Source organism: Ambystoma mexicanum, unplaced genomic scaffold, assembly GCF_040938575.1.
Source record: "Ambystoma mexicanum isolate Mex_15411 unplaced genomic scaffold, UKY_AmexF1_1 Mex_scaf56, whole genome shotgun sequence".
Classification (NCBI taxonomy): Eukaryota; Metazoa; Chordata; class Amphibia; order Caudata; family Ambystomatidae; genus Ambystoma; species Ambystoma mexicanum.
In genome coordinates, this window is record NW_027182473.1 from 130,390 (window position 1) to 152,185 (window position 21,796).

Sequence of the window (21,796 nt, forward strand, 5' to 3'; positions counted from 1 at the left end):
AACTAGACAGGTGGTTGGGTTGTGGTTTAGTGAGAATGGACAGGGTTATGGTTTCAGCCCAGAAGCTTCTCTATGGTATAATGAAGCTCTTCAAGTAAATAACAAATGTCTGAATTGGATCAGTTGAATTAAAAAGGGAATTCTGACGATAGGAGATGTGATGTATGGGAACCAGGCACTACAGGGAAGATATGGGTTGCATCGAATAGAATTGAATAGATACCTGGCTCTGGCTTCTATGATTGATTTGAGGATAGTTATGGCTGGTGGTTCTGTAGGGAAGAAACCGGAAATTAGCAAATTATTGGAAGATCAGGAATTTTGTGTGAGAATTTATATGCAATTTATGCCTTTTAATGTGAATTTTCATTCAGCATGGACTAGATTGAAGGAAGATTGGTCAAATGATATTGGAAGGGTCATTACTGATGTGGATTGGAATGGTATCCTGAGGGTGATTTTGAACTTCGGAACAGACATGGCAATACGTCTGATTTGAGAGAAGGTTATTGGGCAGCTTTATCGGACACCTGTTAAGATGTTTAAATTAGGGCTTCAATCGGATGATTTATGTTGGTGTTGTGGTATTGGTAGAGGCACACTTTTACATTTGATGTGGGAGTGCCCTAGAGTGCAATTGTTTTGGAATGAGGTTATTGACAGGATTGATTTGATTTATGGAATATCCTTACAGAGATCTGCAGCGAGCATAATTTGGTTATCTCATATTGATAGATGTGTCCGTGCTAGGAAGCATACTAATTTGATTGATAGAGCTATGGTGGTAGCAACTAAGATGATTCTCAGAACTTGGAAAAAGAGAATAAAGCCTAATGTTGATGAGTGGCTAACCAAATTGCATGTTTTATCACAATTTGATAAGGTTTCAATAGAGTGTAAAGATAAAAACGAGGAGTATGTGAGAATATGGGGACCTTTATGGGCCTTTATGATTGATATGATTGTGGATCTGGTTTGTTGGATATGTCATTTCGGGGAGGGGGAATAGGGTGAAGGGGGTTTCAAATGTGTTTTTTTTGTCTTCTTTTTATCTTCTTTCTTTTTCTTCCCATTTGTGTTGTCTATTGTGCTGTTTTGTGTATGCCTGTGGGTTGGAATATTGTGTTTCACAGGATAATACTTCTTTTGATGGGTTTGATATTATGTGATGTTTAATATGTTTAACTCATCACGTTATGATATTTTCTGTGAGACATTATGTTCTTGATGTACGGTGTACGGTTCTTATTTTTTCTTTTTTATTGTACACTTAATAAATTGTCTTGAAAAAAAAAAAGAATACTCTGGAGCAGTATTTTGGCTTGGGGCACATCCACTTTATGTGACATATTAAGGAAGTGCAGAATGGGTCTTAGCATGTGGAAGGAGTAGCACAATTTAATTGGGATGTTTTGAATTTGAAGGGTGAATGACAGCAATTTGTAACATATGTGACTTTTATATGTACATCTGGTTTCTAATATAATACGTTGCTGATACTGACCGTTACTAATACAAACAAGACCATATACAATTCAAACAGGGAATGGCTCAACTGTGTCTTTCAATCCTCTTCTAGCACCCAGCAATGGGTCCTCGCCTTCAGGTAAGTGTCCATTTTCTTTATTCTGTGTACTGATTTGGAATATGGAATAAATGAGGTGAGCTGAATGATCTTGGTGGCCTATTTCTGAATAGGTTTTAACTGGAGTGTGTTGCCTTTAGTGGTGAGGGGAGATAAGTATAAACCGCAACGGTGATACATTTGAAAGAGTAGTAAGGCTCTCAACGCCTCTACTTTTTTTGGCCTATTATGGAAAGTCAGAATAACGTGTAGCATTTGGAAGCATTTGGAAATGGTAACAGCATGTGATGTATTTAATATGAAGGGTGAAAGTGAGCAAGCCATTACATATGTGGTTATTATAACACATCATACTTAAATCTGGTGTCTAAGTGCCAGGCGGTGTCCACAGTAGGAGGCCACTCGCTAACTCCTGGTTCACAGGAGTACCAAGGGTGGGGTACATCTTAACCATAAATTCCCTTTAATAAAGCATTTTCTGTCAATTGAATATGTTTTTATGTTTTAAGTGAAAATGTTTCATAATGTTACAACACTGTATATAAGTTATTAATAGTTCCTCTTTTAACATATATGAAAGAACTTTAAACCTCCTTTAACAAACATATTGTTTGCAACGCATACTTATGTGAGTCGTTATCAGCAGTGCATACCCCAAAAGACAAATCAAAGTAGACATTTGTCCTTGTCAAATGCCAGGGCCTCTGCCCACGGCAGAAACGTTATATCACACTTGTCTGTACTTAGTTTTGACAATTTCAAAAAAGTAAAACACTGGATAGATTTCCAAAAGCATTCTTTCATGACTTGCTGATGCTCCTTGTGCAACTTTGCTGCAATCCCATCCAGCACGCCAGGCTGCAGCCGCAATCAGATTTTCTTTCCCCATTTAATCCTACAGCTTCGGCTATGCCGCCTGACCCATTACGTAAATCAGAGTAGGCATTCAACCGTGACAAGGGCCAGGCACATTGTTCATGCACCAAACTCATATCACTATTTTTCATGCTTAGGTTTCAACACTTTCAAAAATATGCACAGGACAGATTTGCAAACGCATCCATTCATGTCCTTTCTGATGCTCATTGCACAAGTTTACTTCAATCCCGTCCAGCGCTCCGGGCTGCAGCCTTAAGCAGAATTGTTTTCCCCATTTCAACCTAGAGCTTCAGCCATGCCACATGCCCCAATCAGTAACTCAGAGTAGGCATTCGTCCTTGCTGAGGGCCGGGCCCATTGTCCATGTACCAAACATATACAGGGTAATTCATAGAATTTCGCAGAAAAGTGTCGCAAGCGGCTGGCGCAGAGTGTCCGCGTGCGATTGACTGCGCCAGGCACGTGCGCTAAAACCGATTTCGGCGCACAGCGTATTCATGGATTTCATGCTCCCAAACCAGCCGTGGCACAGAGTATCGCAGCGACCCTGCAGCAGCGCCAGTAACGCCCCCAAGAACGCCCTCGCGCAAGGAAAAGCCAGCAAAATCGCTAAATCATCGCAAAGGGCTGCGCTAACCCTGGACCAGTTTACAGGGCAGCCAAACAAGGAACGCAAAGCGGGTAACGTGCATATCAGGGGTACACGTGAAGTCATACACGCGATTAGCCAGGGTAAGTGTATTACAGGGGTACACGTGAAGTCATACACGCGATTAGCCAGGGTACGTGTATTACAGGGGTACGCGGGAAGTTTAACACGCGATTGGCCAGGGTATGTGTATTACAGGGGTACGCGGGAAGTTTAACACGCGATTGGCCAGGGTAAGTGTATTACAGGGGTACACGTGAAGTCATACACGCGATTAGCCAGGGTACGTGTATTACAGGGGTATGCGGGAAGTTTAACACGCGATTGGCCAGGGTACGTGTATCACAGGGGTACACGTGAAGTCATACACGCGATTAGCCAGGGTACGTGTATTACAGGGGTACGCGGGAAGTTTAACACGCGATTGGCCAGGGTACGTGTATTACAGGGGTACGCGGGAAGTTTAACACGCGATTAGCCAGGGTAAGTGTATTACAGGGGTACGCGGGAAGTTTAACACGCGATTGGCCAGGGTACGTGTATCACAGGGGTACGCGGGAAGTTTAACACGCGATTAGCCAGTGTAAGTGTATTACAGGGGTACACGTGAAGTCATACACGCGATTAGCCAGGGTACGTGTATTACAGGGGTACGCGGGAAGTTTAACACGCGATTGGCCAGGGTACGTGTATTACAGGGGTACGCGGGAAGTTTAACACGCGATTAGCCAGGGTAAGTGTATTACAGGGGTACGCGGGAAGTTTAACACGCGATTAGCCAGGGTACGTGTATTACAGGGGTACGCGGGAAGTTTAACACGCGATTGGCCAGGGTACATGTATTACAGGGGTACGCGGGAAGTTTAACACGCGATTGGCCAGGGTACGTGTATTACAGGGGTACGCGTGAAGTTATACACGCGATTAGCCAGGGTACGTGTATTACAGGGGTACGCGGGAAGTTTAACACGCGATTGGCCAGGGTACGTGTATTACAGGGGTACGCGGGAAGTACAACACGCGATTGGCCAGGGTACGTGTATTACAGGGGTACGCGGGAAGTTTCACATGCGATTTGGCCAGGTACGTGTATTACAGGGGTGCGTGGGAATTATCACACGCGATTTGGCTTGGTACGTGTATTACAGGGGTGTGCGGGAATTATCACACGCAATTAGGCTGGGTGGGTCCTCACAGGTGTTCCCTGTACACCCTCCACAGCCCCTGCAGGCAGCCCACAAAACAGGGGACTACCCTTCACACCTGCTCATGTCCCCCTGCACCCCCACCCCCCAGCAGTGCAGGGGCACCCTCCACCAGGCCCCCACTCATGTCTCCCACCACCCCCACCCCCCAGCCACCAGGGTCACCCTCCACCAGGCCCCCACTCATGTCTCCCACCACCCCCACCCCCCAGCAGTGCAGGGGCAGCCTCCACCAGGCCCCCACTCATGTCCCCTATCCCCCCCACCCCCCCGCCACCAGGGTCACCCTCCACCAGGCCCCCACTCATGTCTCCCACCACCCCCACCCCCCAGCAGTGCAGGGGCAGCCTCCACCAGACCCCCACTCATGTCTCCCACCACCCCCACCCCCCAGCAGTGCAGGGGCAGCCTCCACCAGGCCCCCACTCATGTCTCCCACCACCCCCACCCCCCAGCAGTGCAGGGGCAGCCTCCACCAGGCCCCCACTCATGTCCCCTATCACCCCCACCCCCCCGCCACCAGGGTCACCCTCCACCAGGCCCCCACTCATGTCTCCCACCACCCCCACCCCCCAGCAGTGCAGGGGCAGCCTCCACCAGGCCCCCACTCATGTCTCCCACCACCCCCACCCCCCAGCAGTGCAGGGGCAGCCTCCACCAGGCCCCCACTCATGTCTCCCACCACCCCCACCCCCCAGCAGTGCAGGGGCAGCCTCCACCAGGCCCCCACTCATGTCCCCTATCACCCCCACCCCCCCGCCACCAGGGTCACCCTCCACCAGGCCCCCACTCATGTCTCCCACCCCCCAGCAGTGCAGGGGCAGCCTCCACCAGGCCCCCACTCATGTCTCCCACCACCCCCACCCCCCAGCAGTGCAGGGGCAGCCTCCACCAGGCCCCCACTCATGTCTCCCACCACCCCCACCCCCCAGCAGTGCAGGGGCACCCTCCACCAGGCCCCCACTCATGTCTCCCACCACCCCCACCCCCCAGCCACCAGGGGCACCCTCCACCAGGCCCCCACTCATGTCTCCCACCACCCCCACCCCCCAGCAGTGCAGGGGCAGCCTCCACCAGGCCCCCACTCATGTCTCCCACCACCCCCACCCCCCAGCCACCAGGGTCACCCTCCACCAGGCCCCCACTCATGTCTCCCACCACCCCCACCCCCCTGCCACCATGTGCAGCCCCCACCAGGTCCTCACAATGTGCGTAATGGTCAGCCTCCACAGCCAAAAAGCCCTACCAAGTAACCCATTCACCCACATGGAAATGGAAATCACATGTTACACCCCCAATGTTCATGAAGCAAATGAACCCATGTCCGTCACACACATATTTTCCAATTGAATGGGAAAACACACAACATGACATGCATGAAACCAATGAGATGAAACCACACAGTGAACAATGTTAAAAAAAATGTATTAGAAAAAAATACGAATGCTAAAGAAAGAAAACTAACTACAATGTAAATGTGAAAAAAGAAGCTGCATGTCCGCATAAAAACACAAAACTAGAAAATCAAATCCAAAAAATTTTGTCCAAAGTGAAATGTCAAAACTCTCCGTGCAACAAAGAACTATGTACAAAAATAACAAGGGTCCATCATCACAACAGAACTAAGGAAACCTCCTAAAAAACCTACCTAAATATCAACTATATACAAAAAGTGGAGCAGTGTCCGTCGACTCCAAATCATAAGAAAAAACAAAGGAAACCTAAAACTAAAGAACTATATACAAAGGCGGCGGGCAAGTCCAGCGGCTCACTCTGTGGTGTTCCGGGCCAGGGCATCATCGAACTCCTGTTCGATGTCCCGGAGGCGGTCCAGTTCCATGGCCCCGAGGGTCCGCAGGGACGACGCCGTGTCCTCCTCCAACCCCCTGCGGATTGCCTCGAGGCACTCGGCCCGCCTCAGGGCCCTCCGCATGGAGTTCTCCGCCCTGACCATTGTGAGCCGCGCCTCTTCCGCCCGCCGCCGCTCCGCACCTATGGCGTGGCCCAACCGCTGCCACACGGAAGACACTCTCTGTCCTGGGTCCTCCTGCCCTCCGGCCGATGCCTGCCCCTCCGATGTCGAAGGCCCCGAGCCTTCATGGCTCCCACCATCTTGCTGCTGCTGCTGCTCTGCCTCTGCCCGTGCACTGCCTCCTGCTGCCTGCACATCCTCCGCCGGCTGGGGTGCACCTGTTGATGTGGCCACCCCTGCTGGACGTCCGACTCCCGACTGTGGCAGGGATGCCTCCTCCACCAGCCTGGCCGCACTGTCAGAGGCAGCTCCACAGGGCACCCAGGTGACTGATGGGTGGGAAGATGGCACAGAGGACGACTGGCGCGTAGGGGGTCCAGTTGAGGAGGGGGTCGGAACAAGCCCCATCAGACGGAGGAATCCGGTCTGGGTGACCTGTCCCAGCAGGCTGACGTGGTCAACGAGCCATTCGAGATGACGTGCAGTCTCTCCATGAAAAGACTGCAGGTCACCTCGCATGGCCCGTTGACGCAACGCCACACCAGCCAGGACAGGCTCAACCCGGACCTGGATAGCCACGTCCGCAGGCAGAGGAAGGCCAGTTGACGTCAGCTCATCCCCTGCCTGAAAACGGGTCTGGACGTAGGCATCCCTGCTGGTGCAAGATGATGCAGGGACAGGATCGGGGACAGGATTGCACACAGGCACCTCCGCGGCCGCCTGTGCTGCCTCCTGTCCCTGGTCCTGGACTGCACCACTAGCACCAGTGGGATCCCCACCTCCAGACCCCGTCTCTGGTGCTTGCGCGGCCCCCTCCTCCACCAAACCCCCCACCAACCTGGATGACTCTGTGCCATCTTCCCCTGTTGGGCCCTGTGGGGTCCCAGCTGCCCCTTCTGCTGCCGAGGAGTCCAACTGCAACCTCCGCCTCTTGGACCTCCCCCCGGCAGCTGCGGCCTGGGACGCGGCACCGGACTCCTCACTCCCCGACGAGATGACAACACGGGAGGGGAGCCGGGCCTTGCGTCTCCGGCTGGCGGTCGGATCCCCGCCGCTGTGCTCCACAGCACCTTCTCCGCCCTCTTCATCAGTTGACGCTGCAGACAGGGAGAAACAAAACACAGGCATCAGGGCACTGTACAATGGACACATACACGCATGACAGTTGCACATGAGTGGCATTGGCAAACCTCAGACATGTCATCACAATCCCCAACACACATGTCATTGCAACTGGCACACATGAGCCATACCACAGCCATATCGCAACTGCCACCACCATCCCTACACATACAACAGCATCAGCAGCCAAAGGGGAGCCATACATCACATGCAACACAGGAAGTGCACCACACATGTACACACACCACCACACTTGCATGCATGTCTACACCTCTGCCAAGTGTCGCACTGTTCAGACGGGCATCCATGTCACATCTGCCAATCAGGCTTCCACATACCGCTGTCACATGCATCCATGTAGCATCACTGTTGCACCTTTGACAAATACACACACATGCACATGTACACAGTGCTCATACATGCAGCCGAAAACAACATACATGCCTGACATCACGGACATGTCTACTTACATACACATTCATCCAAACATGTGTGCACGCACAACTGCATTTGCCATGCAAGCCCACACACACAAGCACCATCCATGTCTCACACATTACAGCCCTCGCATGTGTCAGCCCCACGGCCCTGTACACCCCCACCCATACTCCACCCCATACAAACAGATGTGCAACCGGCACAATGGGGAATGATCACCACACGCCATGCTCACAACCAGGATGCATGTACACTCACCGCTCGACTCCAGACGGCTCTGCTTCTCTAGGACCTGGACGTGGAGCGCTGGGGATATGCGTTCCAGGACCCCCATCTGTTCTTCCGACAAGTGGCCCCGGCGCCCCTTGGCATCCGCTGCCTTCAAGAGGCGCCGGGCCTTGTTCAGGGTCCTGGACCTGAAGTCCTCCCAGCGCTTCCTGACATGTTGTAAGTCCCGGACTGCCACCCCCTCCGCGTTGATGGCAGTCACGATGTCTGTCCAGATCCGAGTCCGTCCTTCCTTGTCGGCGCGGGAACTTCCAAAGAGGGCATCATACTGCCCCAGGACTTGCTCCACCAGGACACCAACTTCGGTGGCACTGAAGCTGGTGCCCCTCTGCCTCTCTGGCCGGGGGTTGTCAGTGGTCACAGATGGTGTTAGCCCCGACATGACAACCCCAGAGGCAGGAGTGTGTGGGCAACTGGGTCCTGGGGCTGGGCTGTGGAGCGATGGAATTCCAGTCGGGAGTCTTCTGTTCCAGCAGGGGTGGTCACAGCAACAGCACCCCTGGCTGATGTGCAGGCAGCAAATGGCAGTGCACGTGGGCAGCAGGCAGTCAGGCAGCAGCAGATAGCAGGTGGGAGCGTGCTCGGGGCTCTGGGGAGCAGTAAATCGGCCTTCTGGGCAGGAGCGTGGTCTCCCGTGTGCTCACGCGTGGCCAGCTTGGTACGGAGTGAATTGGCACGTGAAAATCCTGCACGTCAGCGTGAAAACCGAGGAAAGGCCCTTAGCGCGTAAGCGCGTCAGCACGCATACGCGATTCCATTGGACCAAAGGCCCTCAGCGCGTAAGCGCGTCTGTGACGTGACCCGCACGGGTGTTTCCCACACAGCACGTGATGACAGAGCACACGTGGAAAGACTGCACGTCAGAGTCTCATCGCGTGTGATTGGTGGAAATGGCCGTACACCGGGATACAGGTGCGCTGACGTACTTGCGTGTGTAAGTGTCCGCGCACACCTCATATACACGTACATAGGCCAATCGCGTGTACACGCACTTTTGTCCAATTACACGCGATGAGACTCTGACGTGCAGTCTATCCACGTGTGCTCTGTCATCACGTGCTGTGTGGGAAACACCCGTGCGGGTCACGTCACAGACGCGCTTACGCGCTGAGGGCCTTTGGTCCAATGGAATCGCGTATGCGTGCTGACGCGCTTACGCGCTAAGGGCCTTTCCTCGGTTTTCACGCTGACGTGCAGGATTTTCACGTGCCAATTCACTCCGTACCAAGCTGGCCACGCGTGAGCACACGGGAGACCACGCTCCTGCCCAGAAGGCCGATTTACTGCCCCCCAGAGCCCCGAGCACGCTCCCACCTGCTATCTGCTGCTGCCTGACTGCCTGCTGCCCACGTGCACTGCCATTTGCTGCCTGCACATCAGCCAGGGGTGCTGTTGCTGTGACCACCCCTGCTGGAACAGAAGACTCCCGACTGGAATTCCATCGCTCCACAGCCCAGCCCCAGGACCCAGTTGCCCACCCACTCCTGCCTCTGGGGTTGTCATGTCGGGGCTAACACCATCTGTGACCACTGACAACCCCCGGCCAGAGAGGCAGAGGGGCACCAGCTTCAGTGCCACCGAAGTTGGTGTCCTGGTGGAGCAAGTCCTGGGGCAGTATGATGCCCTCTTTGGAAGTTCCCGCGCCGACAAGGAAGGACGGACTCGGATCTGGACAGACATCGTGACTGCCATCAACGCGGAGGGGGTGGCAGTCCGGGACTTACAACATGTCAGGAAGCGCTGGGAGGACTTCAGGTCCAGGACCCTGAACAAGGCCCGGCGCCTCTTGAAGGCAGCGGATGCCAAGGGGCGCCGGGGCCACTTGTCGGAAGAACAGATGGGGGTCCTGGAACGCATATCCCCAGCGCTCCACGTCCAGGTCCTAGAGAAGCAGAGCCGTCTGGAGTCGAGCGGTGAGTGTACATGCATCCTGGTTGTGAGCAGGGCGTGTGGTGATCATTCCCCATTGTGCCGGTTGCACATCTGTTTGTATGGGGTGGAGTATGGGTGGGGGTGTACAGGGCCGTGGGGCTGACACATGCGAGGGCTGTAATGTGTGAGACATGGATGGTGCTTGTGTGTGTGGGCTTGCATGGCAAATGCAGTTGTGCGTGCACACATGTTTGGATGAATGTGTATGTAAGTAGACATGTCCGTGATGTCAGGCATGTATGTTGTTTTCGGCTGCATGTATGAGCACTGTGTACATGTGCATGTGTGTGTATTTGTCAAAGGTGCAACAGTGATGCTACATGGATGCATGTGACAGCGGTATGTGGAAGCCTGATTGGCAGATGTGACATGGATGCCCGTCTGAACAGTGCGACACTTGGCAGAGGTGTAGACATGCATGCAAGTGTGGTGGTGTGTGTACATGTGTGGTGCACTTCCTGTGTTGCATGTGATGTATGGCTCCCCTTTGGCTGCTGATGCTGTTGTATGTGTAGGGATGGTGGTGGCAGTTGCGATATGGCTGTGGTATGGCTCATGTGTGCCAGTTGCAATGACATGTGTGTTGGGGATTGTGATGACATGTCTGAGGTTTGCCAATGCCACTCATGTGCAACTGTCATGCGTGTATGTGTCCATTGTACAGTGCCCTGATGCCTGTGTTTTGTTTCTCCCTGTCTGCAGCGTCAACTGATGAAGAGGGCGGAGAAGGTGCTGTGGAGCACAGCGGCGGGGATCCGACCGCCAGCCGGAGACGCAAGGCCCGGCTCCCCTCCCGTGTTGTCATCTCGTCGGGGAGTGAGGAGTCCGGTGCCGCGTCCCAGGCCGCAGCTGCCGGGGGGAGGTCCAAGAGGCGGAGGTTGCAGTTGGACTCCTCGGCAGCAGAAGGGGCAGCTGGGACCCCACAGGGCCCAACAGGGGAAGATGGCACAGAGTCATCCAGGTTGGTGGGGGGTTTGGTGGAGGAGGGGGCCGCGCAAGCACCAGAGACGGGGTCTGGAGGTGGGGATCCCACTGGTGCTAGTGGTGCAGTCCAGGACCAGGGACAGGAGGCAGCACAGGCGGCCGCGGAGGTGCCTGTGTGCAATCCTGTCCCCGATCCTGTCCCTGCATCATCTTGCACCAGCAGGGATGCCTACGTCCAGACCCGTTTTCAGGCAGGGGATGAGCTGACGTCAACTGGCCTTCCTCTGCCTGCGGACGTGGCCATCCAGGACCGGGTTGAGCCTGTCCTGGCTGGCGTGGCGTTGCGTCAACGGGCCATGCGAGGTGACCTGCAGTCTTTTCATGGAGAGACTGCACGTCATCTCGAATGGCTCGTTGACCACGTCAGCCTGCTGGGACAGGTCACCCAGGCCGGATTCCGCTGTCTGATGGGGCTTGCTCCGACCCCCTCCTCAACTGGACCCCCTACGCGCCAGTCGTCCTCTGTGCCATCTTCCCACCCATCAGTCACCTGGGTGCCCTGTGGAGCTGCCTCTGACAGTGCGGCCAGGCTGGTGGAGGAGGCATCCCTGCCACAGTCGGGAGTCGGACGTCCAGCAGGGGTGGCCACATCAACAGGTGCACCCCAGCCGGCGGAGGATGTGCAGGCAGCAGGAGGCAGTGCACGGGCAGAGGCAGAGCAGCAGCAGCAGCAAGATGGTGGGAGCCATGAAGGCTCGGGGCCTTCGACATCGGAGGGGCAGGCATCGGCCAGAGGGCAGGAGGACCCAGGACAGAGAGTGTCTTCCGTGTGGCAGCGGTTGGGCCACGCCATAGGTGCGGAGCGGCGGCGGGCGGAAGAGGCGCGGCTCACAATGGTCAGGGCGGAGAACTCCATGCGGAGGGCCCTGAGGCGGGCCGAGTGCCTCGAGGCAATCCGCAGGGGGTTGGAGGAGGACACGGCGTCGTCCCTGCGGACCCTCGGGGCCATGGAACTGGACCGCCTCCGGGACATCGAACAGGAGTTCGATGATGCCCTGGCCCGGAACACCACAGAGTGAGCCGCTGGACTTGCCCGCCGCCTTTGTATATAGTTCTTTAGTTTTAGGTTTCCTTTCGTTCTTATTATTATTTGGAGTCGACGGACACTGCTCCACTTTTTGTATATAGTTGATTTTAGGTAGGTTTTTTAGGAGGTTTCCTTAGTTCAGTTGTGATGATGGACCCTTGTTATTTTTGTACATAGTTCTTTGTTGCATGGAGAGTTTTTACATTTCACTTTGGACATAATTTTTTTGATTTGATTTTCTAGTTTTGTGTTTTTATGCGGACATGCAGCTTATTTTTTCACATTTACATTGTAGTTAGTTTTCTTTCTTTGGCATTTGTATTTTTTTCAATACATTTTTTTTTCCATTGTTCACTGTGTGGTTTCATCTCATTGGTTTCATGCATGTCATGTTGTGTGTTTTCCCATTCAATTTGAAAATATGTGTGTGACGGACATGGGTTAATTTGCTTCATGTACATTGGGGGTGTAACATGTGATTTCCATTTCCATGTGGGTGAATGGGTTACTTGGTAGGTCTTTTTGGCTGTGGAGGATGACCATTACGCACATGATTGGGGATTGTGAGGACCTGGTGGGGGCTGCACATGGTGGCAGGGGGGTGGGGGTGCAGGGGGACATGAGTGGGGGCCTGGTGGAGGTTGAGCCTGCACTGCTGGGGGGTGGGGGTGGTGGGAGACATGAGTGGGGGCCTGGTGGAGGGTGACCCTGCACTGCTGGGGTGTGGGGGTGATGGGAGACATGAGTGGGGGCCTGGTGGAGGGTGACCCTGGTGGCTGGGGGGTGGGGGTGGTGGTAGACATGAGTGGGGCCCTGGTGGAGGGTGACCCTGGTGGCTGGGGGGTGGGGGTGGTGGGAGACATGAGTTGGACATGGGTGGGGGCCTGCTGGCAGGTGCCCCACAGTGCTGGGGGGTGGGGGTGGTGGGAGACATGAGTTGGACATGGGTGTGGGCCTACTGGCAGGTGCCCCACAGTGCTGGGGGGGTGGGGGTGGTGGGGGACATGAGTTGGACATGGGTGGGGGACTGCTGGCAGGTGCCCCACAGTGCTGGGGGGTGGGGGTGGTGGGAGACATGAGTTGGACATGGGTGGGGGCCTGCTGGCAGGTGCCCCACAGTGCTGGGGGGTGGGGGTGGTGGGAGACATGAGTGGGGCCCTGGTGGAGGGTGACCCTGGTGGCTGGGGGGTGGGGGTGGTGGGAGACATGAGTTGGACATGGGTGGGGGCCTGCTGGCAGGTGCCCCACAGTGCTGGGGGGTGGGGGTGGTGGGAGACATGAGTTGGACATGGGTGGGGGCCTACTGGCAGGTGCCCCACAGTGCTGGGGGGTGGGGGTGGTGGGAGACATGAGTTGGACATGGGTGGGGGCCTGCTGGCAGGTGCCCCACAGTGCTGGGGGGTGGGGGTGGTGGGAGACATGAGTTGGACATGGGTGTGGGCCTACTGGCAGGTGCCCCACAGTGCTGGGGGGTGGGGGTGGTGGGGGACATGAGTTGGACATGGGTGGGGGACTGCTGGCAGGTGCCCCACAGTGCTGGGGGGTGGGGGTGGTGGGAGACATGAGTTGGACATGGGTGGGGGCCTGCTGGCAGGTGCCCCACAGTGCTGGGGGGTGGGGGTGGTGGGAGACATGAGTGGGGCCCTGGTGGAGGGTGACCCTGGTGGCTGGGGGGTGGGGGTGGTGGGAGACATGAGTTGGACATGGGTGGGGGCCTGCTGGCAGGTGCCCCACAGTGCTGGGGGGTGGGGGTGGTGGGAGACATGAGTTGGACATGGGTGGGGGCCTACTGGCAGGTGCCCCACAGTGCTGGGGGGTGGGGGTGGTGGGAGACATGAGTTGGACATGGGTGTGGGCCTACTGGCAGGTGCCCCACAGTGCTGGGGGGTGGGGGTGGTGGGGGACATGAGTTGGACATGGGTGGGGGACTGCTGGCAGGTGCCCCACAGTGCTGGGGGGTGGGGGTGGTGGGAGACATGAGTTGGACATGGGTGGGGGCCTGCTGGCAGGTGCCCCACAGTGCTGGGGGGTGGGGGTGGTGGGAGACATGAGTGGGGCCCTGGTGGAGGGTGACCCTGGTGGCTGGGGGGTGGGGGTGGTGGGAGACATGAGTTGGACATGGGTGGGGGCCTGCTGGCAGGTGCCCCACAGTGCTGGGGGGTGGGGGTGGTGGGAGACATGAGTTGGACATGGGTGGGGGCCTACTGGCAGGTGCCCCACAGTGCTGGGGGGTGGGGGTGGTGGGAGACATGAGTTGGACATGGGTGTGGGCCTACTGGCAGGTGCCCCACAGTGCTGGGGGGTGGGGGTGGTGGGGGACATGAGTTGGACATGGGTGGGGGACTGCTGGCAGGTGCCCCACAGTGCTGGGGGGTGGGGGTGGTGGGAGACATGAGTTGGACATGGGTGGGGGCCTGCTGGCAGGTGCCCCACAGTGCTGGGGGGTGGGGGTGGTGGGAGACATGAGTGGGGCCCTGGTGGAGGGTGACCCTGGTGGCTGGGGGGTGGGGGTGGTGGGAGACATGAGTTGGACATGGGTGGGGGCCTGCTGGCAGGTGCCCCACAGTGCTGGGGGGTGGGGGTGGTGGGAGACATGAGTTGGACATGGGTGGGGGACTGCTGGCAGGTGCCCCACAGTGCTGGGGGGTGGGGGTGGTGGGAGACATGAGTTGGACATGGGTGGGGGCCTGCTGGCAGGTGCCCCACAGTGCTGGGGGGTGGGGGTGGTGGGAGACATGAGTGGGGCCCTGGTGGAGGGTGACCCTGGTGGCTGGGGGGTGGGGGTGGTGGGAGACATGAGTTGGACATGGGTGGGGGCCTGCTGGCAGGTGCCCCACAGTGCTGGGGGGTGGGGGTGGTGGGAGACATGAGTTGGACATGGGTGGGGGCCTACTGGCAGGTGCCCCACAGTGCTGGGGGGTGGGGGTGGTGGGAGACATGAGTTGGACATGGGTGTGGGCCTACTGGCAGGTGCCCCACAGTGCTGGGGGGTGGGGGTGGTGGGGGACATGAGTTGGACATGGGTGGGGGACTGCTGGCAGGTGCCCCACAGTGCTGGGGGGTGGGGGTGGTGGGAGACATGAGTTGGACATGGGTGGGGGCCTGCTGGCAGGTGCCCCACAGTGCTGGGGGGTGGGGGTGGTGGGAGACATGAGTGGGGCCCTGGTGGAGGGTGACCCTGGTGGCTGGGGGGTCGGGGTGGTGGGAGACATGAGTTGGACATGGGTGGGGGCCTGCTGGCAGGTGCCCCACAGTGCTGGGGGGTGGGGGTGGTGGGAGACATGAGTTGGACATGGGTGGGGCCTACTGGCAGGTGCCCCACAGTGCTGGGGGGTGGGGGTGGTGGGAGACATGAGTTGGACATGGGTGTGGGCCTACTGGCAGGTGCCCCACAGTGCTGGGGGGTGGGGGTGGTGGGGAACATGAGTTGGACATGGGTGGGGGACTGCTGGCAGGTGCCCCACAGTGCTGGGGGGTGGGGGTGGTGGGAGACATGAGTTGGACATGGGTGGGGGCCTGCTGGCAGGTGCCCCACAGTGCTGGGGGGTGGGGGTGGTGGGAGACATGAGTGGGGCCCTGGTGGAGGGTGACCCTGGTGGCTGGGGGGTGGGGGTGGTGGGAGACATGAGTTGGACATGGGTGGGGGCCTGCTGGCAGGTGCCCCACAGTGCTGGGGGGTGGGGGTGGTGGGAGACATGAGTTGGACATGGGTGTGGGCCTACTGGCAGGTGCCCCACAGTGCTGGGGGGTGGGGGTGGTGGGGGACATGAGTTGGACATGGGTGGGGGACTGCTGGCAGGTGCCCCACAGTGCTGGGGGGTGGGGGTGGTGGGAGACATGAGTTGGACATGGGTGGGGGCCTGCTGGCAGGTGCCCCACAGTGCTGGGGGGTGGGGGTGGTGGGAGACATGAGTGGGGCCCTGGTGGAGGGTGACCCTGGTGGCTGGGGGGTGGGGGTGGTGGGAGACATGAGTTGGACATGGGTGGGGGCCTACTGGCAGGTGCCCCACAGTGCTGGGGGGTGGGGGTGGTGGGGGACATGAGTTGGACATGGGTGGGGGACTGCTGGCATGTGCCCCACAGTGCTGGGGGGTGGGGGTGCAAGGGGACATGTGTTGGTGTTCAAGGAGACATGTGCCTTTGCTGGGGGGCATGCCCATGTTGGGTGGGCTGCCTGCGGGACATGACCAGGGATGCAGGGTAGTCCCCTGTGGTGTGGGCTGCCTGCAGGGGCCGTGGAGGGTGTACAGGGTACACCTGGGAGGACCCACACTGTCAAATCACATGTGGGACTCCCCGGCACCCCTGAAATACACGTACCGTGCAGAAATCGCGTGTAAAACTTCCCGCGCACCCCTGAAATACACGCGCCCAGGCTATTCGCGTGTAAAACTTCCCGCGCACCCCTGAAATACACGCGCCCAGGCTATTCGCGTGTAAAACTTCCCGCGCACCCCTGAAATACACGCGCCCAGGCTATTCGCGTGTGGAACTTCCCGCGCACCCCTGAAATACACGCGCCCAGGCTATTCGCGTGTGGAACTTCCCGCGCACCCCTGAAATACACGGGCCCAGGCTATTCGCGTGTGGAACTTCCCGCGAACCCCTGAAATACACGCGCCCAGCCTATTCGCGTGTGGAACTACCCGCGCACCCCTGAAATACACGGGCCCAGGCTATTCGCGTGTGGAACTCCCCGCGCACCCCTGAAATACACGCGCCCAGGCTATTCGCGTGTGGAACTTCCCACGCACCCCTCAAATTCACGCGCCCAGGCTATTCGCTTGTGGAACTTCCCGCAAACCCCTGAAATACACGCGCCCAGCCTATTCGCGTGTGGAACTTCCCGCGCACCCCTGAAATACACGCGCCCAGCCTATTCGCGTGTGGAACTTCCCGCGCACCCCTGAAATACACGCGCCCAGGCTATTCGCGTGTGGAACTTCCCGCGAACCCCTGAAATACACGCGTCCAGGCTATTCGCATGTGGAACTTCCCGCGAACCCCTGTAATACACGTAGCCCGCTCCCCCAGGCCCGATCGCGTGAGGAACTTCCCGCGCACCCCTCAAATTCACGCGCCCAGGCTATTCGCGTGTGAAACTTCACGCGAACCCCTGAAATACACGTAGCCCGCTCCCCCAGGCCCGATCGCGTGAGGAACTTCACGCGAACCCCTGTAATACACGTAGCCCGCTCCCCCAGGCCCGATCGCGTGTGGAACTTCCCGCGCACCCCTCAAATTCACGCGCCCAGGCTATTCGCGTGTGAAACTTCACGCGAACCCCTGAAATACACGTAGCACGCTCCCCCAGGCCCGATCGCGTGAGGAACTTCACGCGAACCCCTGTAATACACGTAGCCCGCTCCCCCAGGCCCGATCGCGTGTGGAACTTCACGCGAACCCCTGTAATACACGTAGCCCGCTCCCCCAGGCCCGATCGCGTGTGGAACTTCACGCGAACCCCTGAAATACACGTAGCCCGCTCCCCCAGGCCCGATCGCGTGAGGAACTTCACGCGAACCCCTGTAATACACGTAGCCCGCTCCCCCAGGCCCGATCGCGTGAGGAACTTCACGCGAACCCCTGTAATACACGTAGCCCGCTCCCCCAGGCCCGATCGCGTGAGGAACTTCACGCGAACCCCTGTAATACACGTAGCCCGCTCCCCCAGGCCCGATCGTGTGAATAACTTCACGCGAACCCCTGTGATGCACGTACCCTGCAAATCGCGTGTGACACTTCCCGCGCACCCCGGTATACATGCACACGTATTTTTTGTCAGCGGGTGTCCGTGTTTGTGGGTACCCCTTTGCACGTCATTTTTCCTGGAGGGCCACAGTATGGGACATTCATCATGGCAGTATATAGGTGCTATTTGTTGGCGCACCTTTTGGCGCACATTTCTTACAGCCGCAGAGACGCTACCGCCTCCTTTCTTGTGGCGGTCGTGTTTGTGCCTGTGCGCTGGTTTGAGCGTGCGCTTTTTTCCCCTATTCTATTCCATGAATACGTGTTGTAGGCGAGCGTGTGGGCGTTCCGCGCACTTGTGCCCTGTACTTCCCCCGTGACGCCCACGTTTTGGCAAGTTGTTCCCCATTCCGAGTGTTACGCCCGTGTTCCGCCTACTTTTATTGCGTGCGCCGCGCTATGTGCGAATTTCGCTGTGGCCTGTGCGATTTTCGCTGTGACCTGGCGCACGCTGTTAGATGGCCTGTGCGCCAACGTGCGCCAACGTGCGCCGCGCACTTTTTTTTCGCACATCCGCTGGTTTTCTCGCGCACGGCCTTCCATGAATCGACGTGCGCTGCTTTTCGTGCGATTTTCGCACGTTCACTGCGATTTTCGCTATTCCACTGCGATTCGCACGTTTTTGCCCACTTGCGCCGCGCTAATTATTCCATGAATCGGCCTCAAGATGTCCCTCCATAATGGCAACCGGGACTATGTGTACATACCTTTATTAAACCCTCACTACAATCTAAAGTTCAGTAAGTTCAGGAACTGCCTCGCAGACCTCATCCTGAACCATTCATAGTCCCTGTTGACCATGGGTCTGAAATACTCATTCAGGGCTGCGATGGCTGATCTCGGGGCCTAAATGTCTTAAACATCCTCTGAACGGCCAGTCCGGCAGAGTATAGGAGTTTTGGACGTTTGGCTGCGTCTTTGATCTCCATTGCCGCGAAGTACAGCTCCAGGTTCTCCACCCAGGCCACCCACCGGGCCCCCAGACTTGCCGGCACACCCAGGACATCAAGATAGGGTATTGGTGCCAGCTGACCCCGACATACTCCCTCGTCGTCCGACATGCTGAATGCAGGTGAGGATGCCGGGTGCAATTACCGGTGTTGATGAGTGCCTGCCGTGGCTGGTGACAAACAGGGTGTCCCCACCACAATGTTCACCCCTTTGAATGCCCACGTTCTTCCTGCCCAGGGGCGCACAAGCACTCCAGGTGGAGCCGAGACCCCCAGGGCTTGGCACAAATGCGGCCTGTGGAGGGGCAATGTCCGTTTTTTTGTAGGCCCATATGTGGAAGGGCTATCCTTTACTTGCAGCTAGTGTTAGGTGGAAACCTGTGCAGTTCCCTCTGGGACCACTGCAAAAGATTGAGGACTACAGGTGTTTGGCGGTTAACCCGCTTGGTAGCAGTCTGTACCACACAGATTCACTTGGTAGCTGTGGCTGAGCAGTCAGACTTCCCTCAAGAAGAGTTGAGCAGTATGTGGAGTATAAAAAATAGGGCAATTCTTCACAGCAAGACAAGCAAACACGCAACGAGGCTTAATGTAAAGATATTAAGGTATTTATTTATAATGAAACATCTATCAAAAACACTATGGCACTTTCACGGCAAACAAATCAAACACAATTACTCTACGAAGAAGAAACGATCAATCCCCCTAGCAATATTTCGACAAGTCTAGGCTCTACCGGCACCACTTATTTACAGACAGAGGTGTATACCTCAACCTAGATGGCACTCTAATATTAGTTAGGACGGGAGAGAAAAAGATAGGCAGGTTACGAAATCAACACAGTTCAATACTTCACGGGTAAAATGCAAGGCAGGAAGGCAGGAATCACAATAGAGAGTAAAGTTCAGAGGCCAGGCCCACTCGGAGAGAGGCAAGGCGATATGTCCCAAAAAGTCTTTAGTGGAGAGGCCTTCAAGTCCTTGTAGCAAATTGTTATCGGCAAATTGAACCAGTTCAGAACAATAAATGAGAAAAGCTTGGGGGCGACCCAACGAAAGGAGAGGATTAAGACACCTCACTCGAACCGATCGAAAGGGAAGCCCGGCGGACACGGTACCTTGTTGTGGAGGGCAGCTCCGGCGGGGGCAGTTGTTCCTGGTGGTGGATGCACGTCGGGTCTTTGCCAAGAGTAGAGATGATCTCGCCGTCGAAGAAAAGTGAAGTCCGGTGCACCACCAGGGAAGAGACCAGCCGCGGAGTGCTCCGTCACAAGGCACCACCTTTTGGTCGTGGTGCGGGGGTAGTGGCTATCCGGTTGCCGAGGGGCTCTGCACGGGCAATTCGACCACTGTGTCCTGAGGCGAATAAAAAGCAAAGGGGACTGGTTGTTCCCACCAGTCAGGGGAAGAGACTCTCCGGCAGGGAGATCTCCTCTGTCGTCGGGAAGTGGTGAGTCGGTTCCGCAGGGCTCCACCGGAGGTGTCGTCGTGCAGGTCGGCTCAGCGTTACCCTCGTCGGATTCTTAGGTCCTGTGGCGACTTCTGAAGATCCAGTCCCAAAAGCCCTGCTTTTATGCAGAAAACCCCCATTTATTCAGCCATGCTGTCAATCAACACTCGCTAAGTGGTGAGCGGGGAGGCTCACCACTTGGGCCAATCACTCCAGAGTGCGACCGGAGTTGGCAAGGCAACTCGGTCCAGGGTGCCTAAACCCCCTCCCGCACCCCTGTGGTAACCCAGACAGAATGGCACCACTTTGGAGGGTCTCTGTACAGAGGCCCGCCAAAAGTGGAACAAAGGGCTCAACCTTTGGTTTAGGAGTCACAGAGACGAACACAGACGCCATTTTATAAACCGAGTTCTGGCAGAAAATACCATCCGATAAACTTATTTAAGATAAGTAGACCGGTGGTACGTTAGAGATTAACGAGGCAAAGTATCAATCTCCAACAATGGGACGAATCCCATAGGGTTATGTTCGGGGTCGGACATAACAAGTAGTTTCCACTGCCACCAGCCAAAACTCGACGAGGGGGGACGGGACAGTGCCCCCTCGAGTAACAGATCCAGGAGTAATCGAATTACGCCTACTAGTACGTCCACAATAAGATGGTTTGTACTAGTTCTGTTAGTAAATTTAGGTCTAGTAAAGCCAATGGTGACTTTACATGCCCGGGGAGACAGTAGTCAGTCCCCGGGTATGGAGTCTATGGTGGAGGTCCGCTAGGACGCCCCAGTGTTACGGCACATAGGGTGCGGTGTAACACACATAGAAAAACATATGAGACCCTATGGAGTAAAAGACCCCATAGCCCATAGAACACATTGACATTCAAAGGAATTACACACATACATGTCCAAGAGTGGGAGGAAAAGAGTCTCACTCTTGGCAGGATGGAAAAAAACAAACTCCAGAAATCCAGCAAAGCTGCTGGGGGACTCACTAGGTTAGGAAATTCAGCCTAAACAGAGAATTCTCCCTAACAGCTAGGCCGTTCACCACAGCGGCCCGGGCGTGGGAATCCCTCTTTCAGGCTCTGCAGGTGAAGCAGGGACCTGGCCCCGCCCTCTTTCCTATGTTTGCGGGGCTCGCAGGTAGGCCATGCCCCTTCTCGCTCTTCCCCGTTGGTGCCTGGGGGAACAAAGCAGGTCTTCTGATGAGGCTCGCAGGCGACTCACGGGCCGGAGCTCCAGGCCACGCCCCTTTCCTTTGTTCGCGGTGCGGGCCCCCTCCAGCTCCTATCGCGGGCCAAACACCACCCGCTTATTGTGCTCCACCGGGCGGGACGGTCGCCCTATGCTCGTCCAGCTGCATGACTCCGCCTTCCGCAGCACCGCCGCGGGCACCAGGCGACCAGCGCAGGAGGACCGCAGCAGGCCCCGGGCCACCCGCAATCCTGCGGCCCCCACGTGCCTCTCCTACACGGCCGCCGATTGCGGCCGTGTGCGCGGGTCCGTTCTTCCGCCCACCACAATCACCAGCTTGCGGGCGCGACCTCATCGCCAGTGTTGTGG

At 56.8% G+C, this 21,796-nt stretch overlaps 1 long non-coding RNA gene across 3 annotated transcripts in view; it reads left to right on the top strand.

Moving 5' to 3' along the window:
- LOC138562527 (uncharacterized) overlaps positions 1-21,796 on the top strand; it is a 173,500-nt gene that overhangs the window by 117,222 nt on the left and 34,482 nt on the right. For all 3 annotated transcript variants that reach the window (XR_011299337.1, XR_011299339.1, XR_011299338.1), the window contains one exon: positions 1,580-1,606. This is a non-coding gene — a long non-coding RNA (uncharacterized lncRNA). The remainder of the gene's footprint in view (positions 1-1,579; positions 1,607-21,796) is intronic.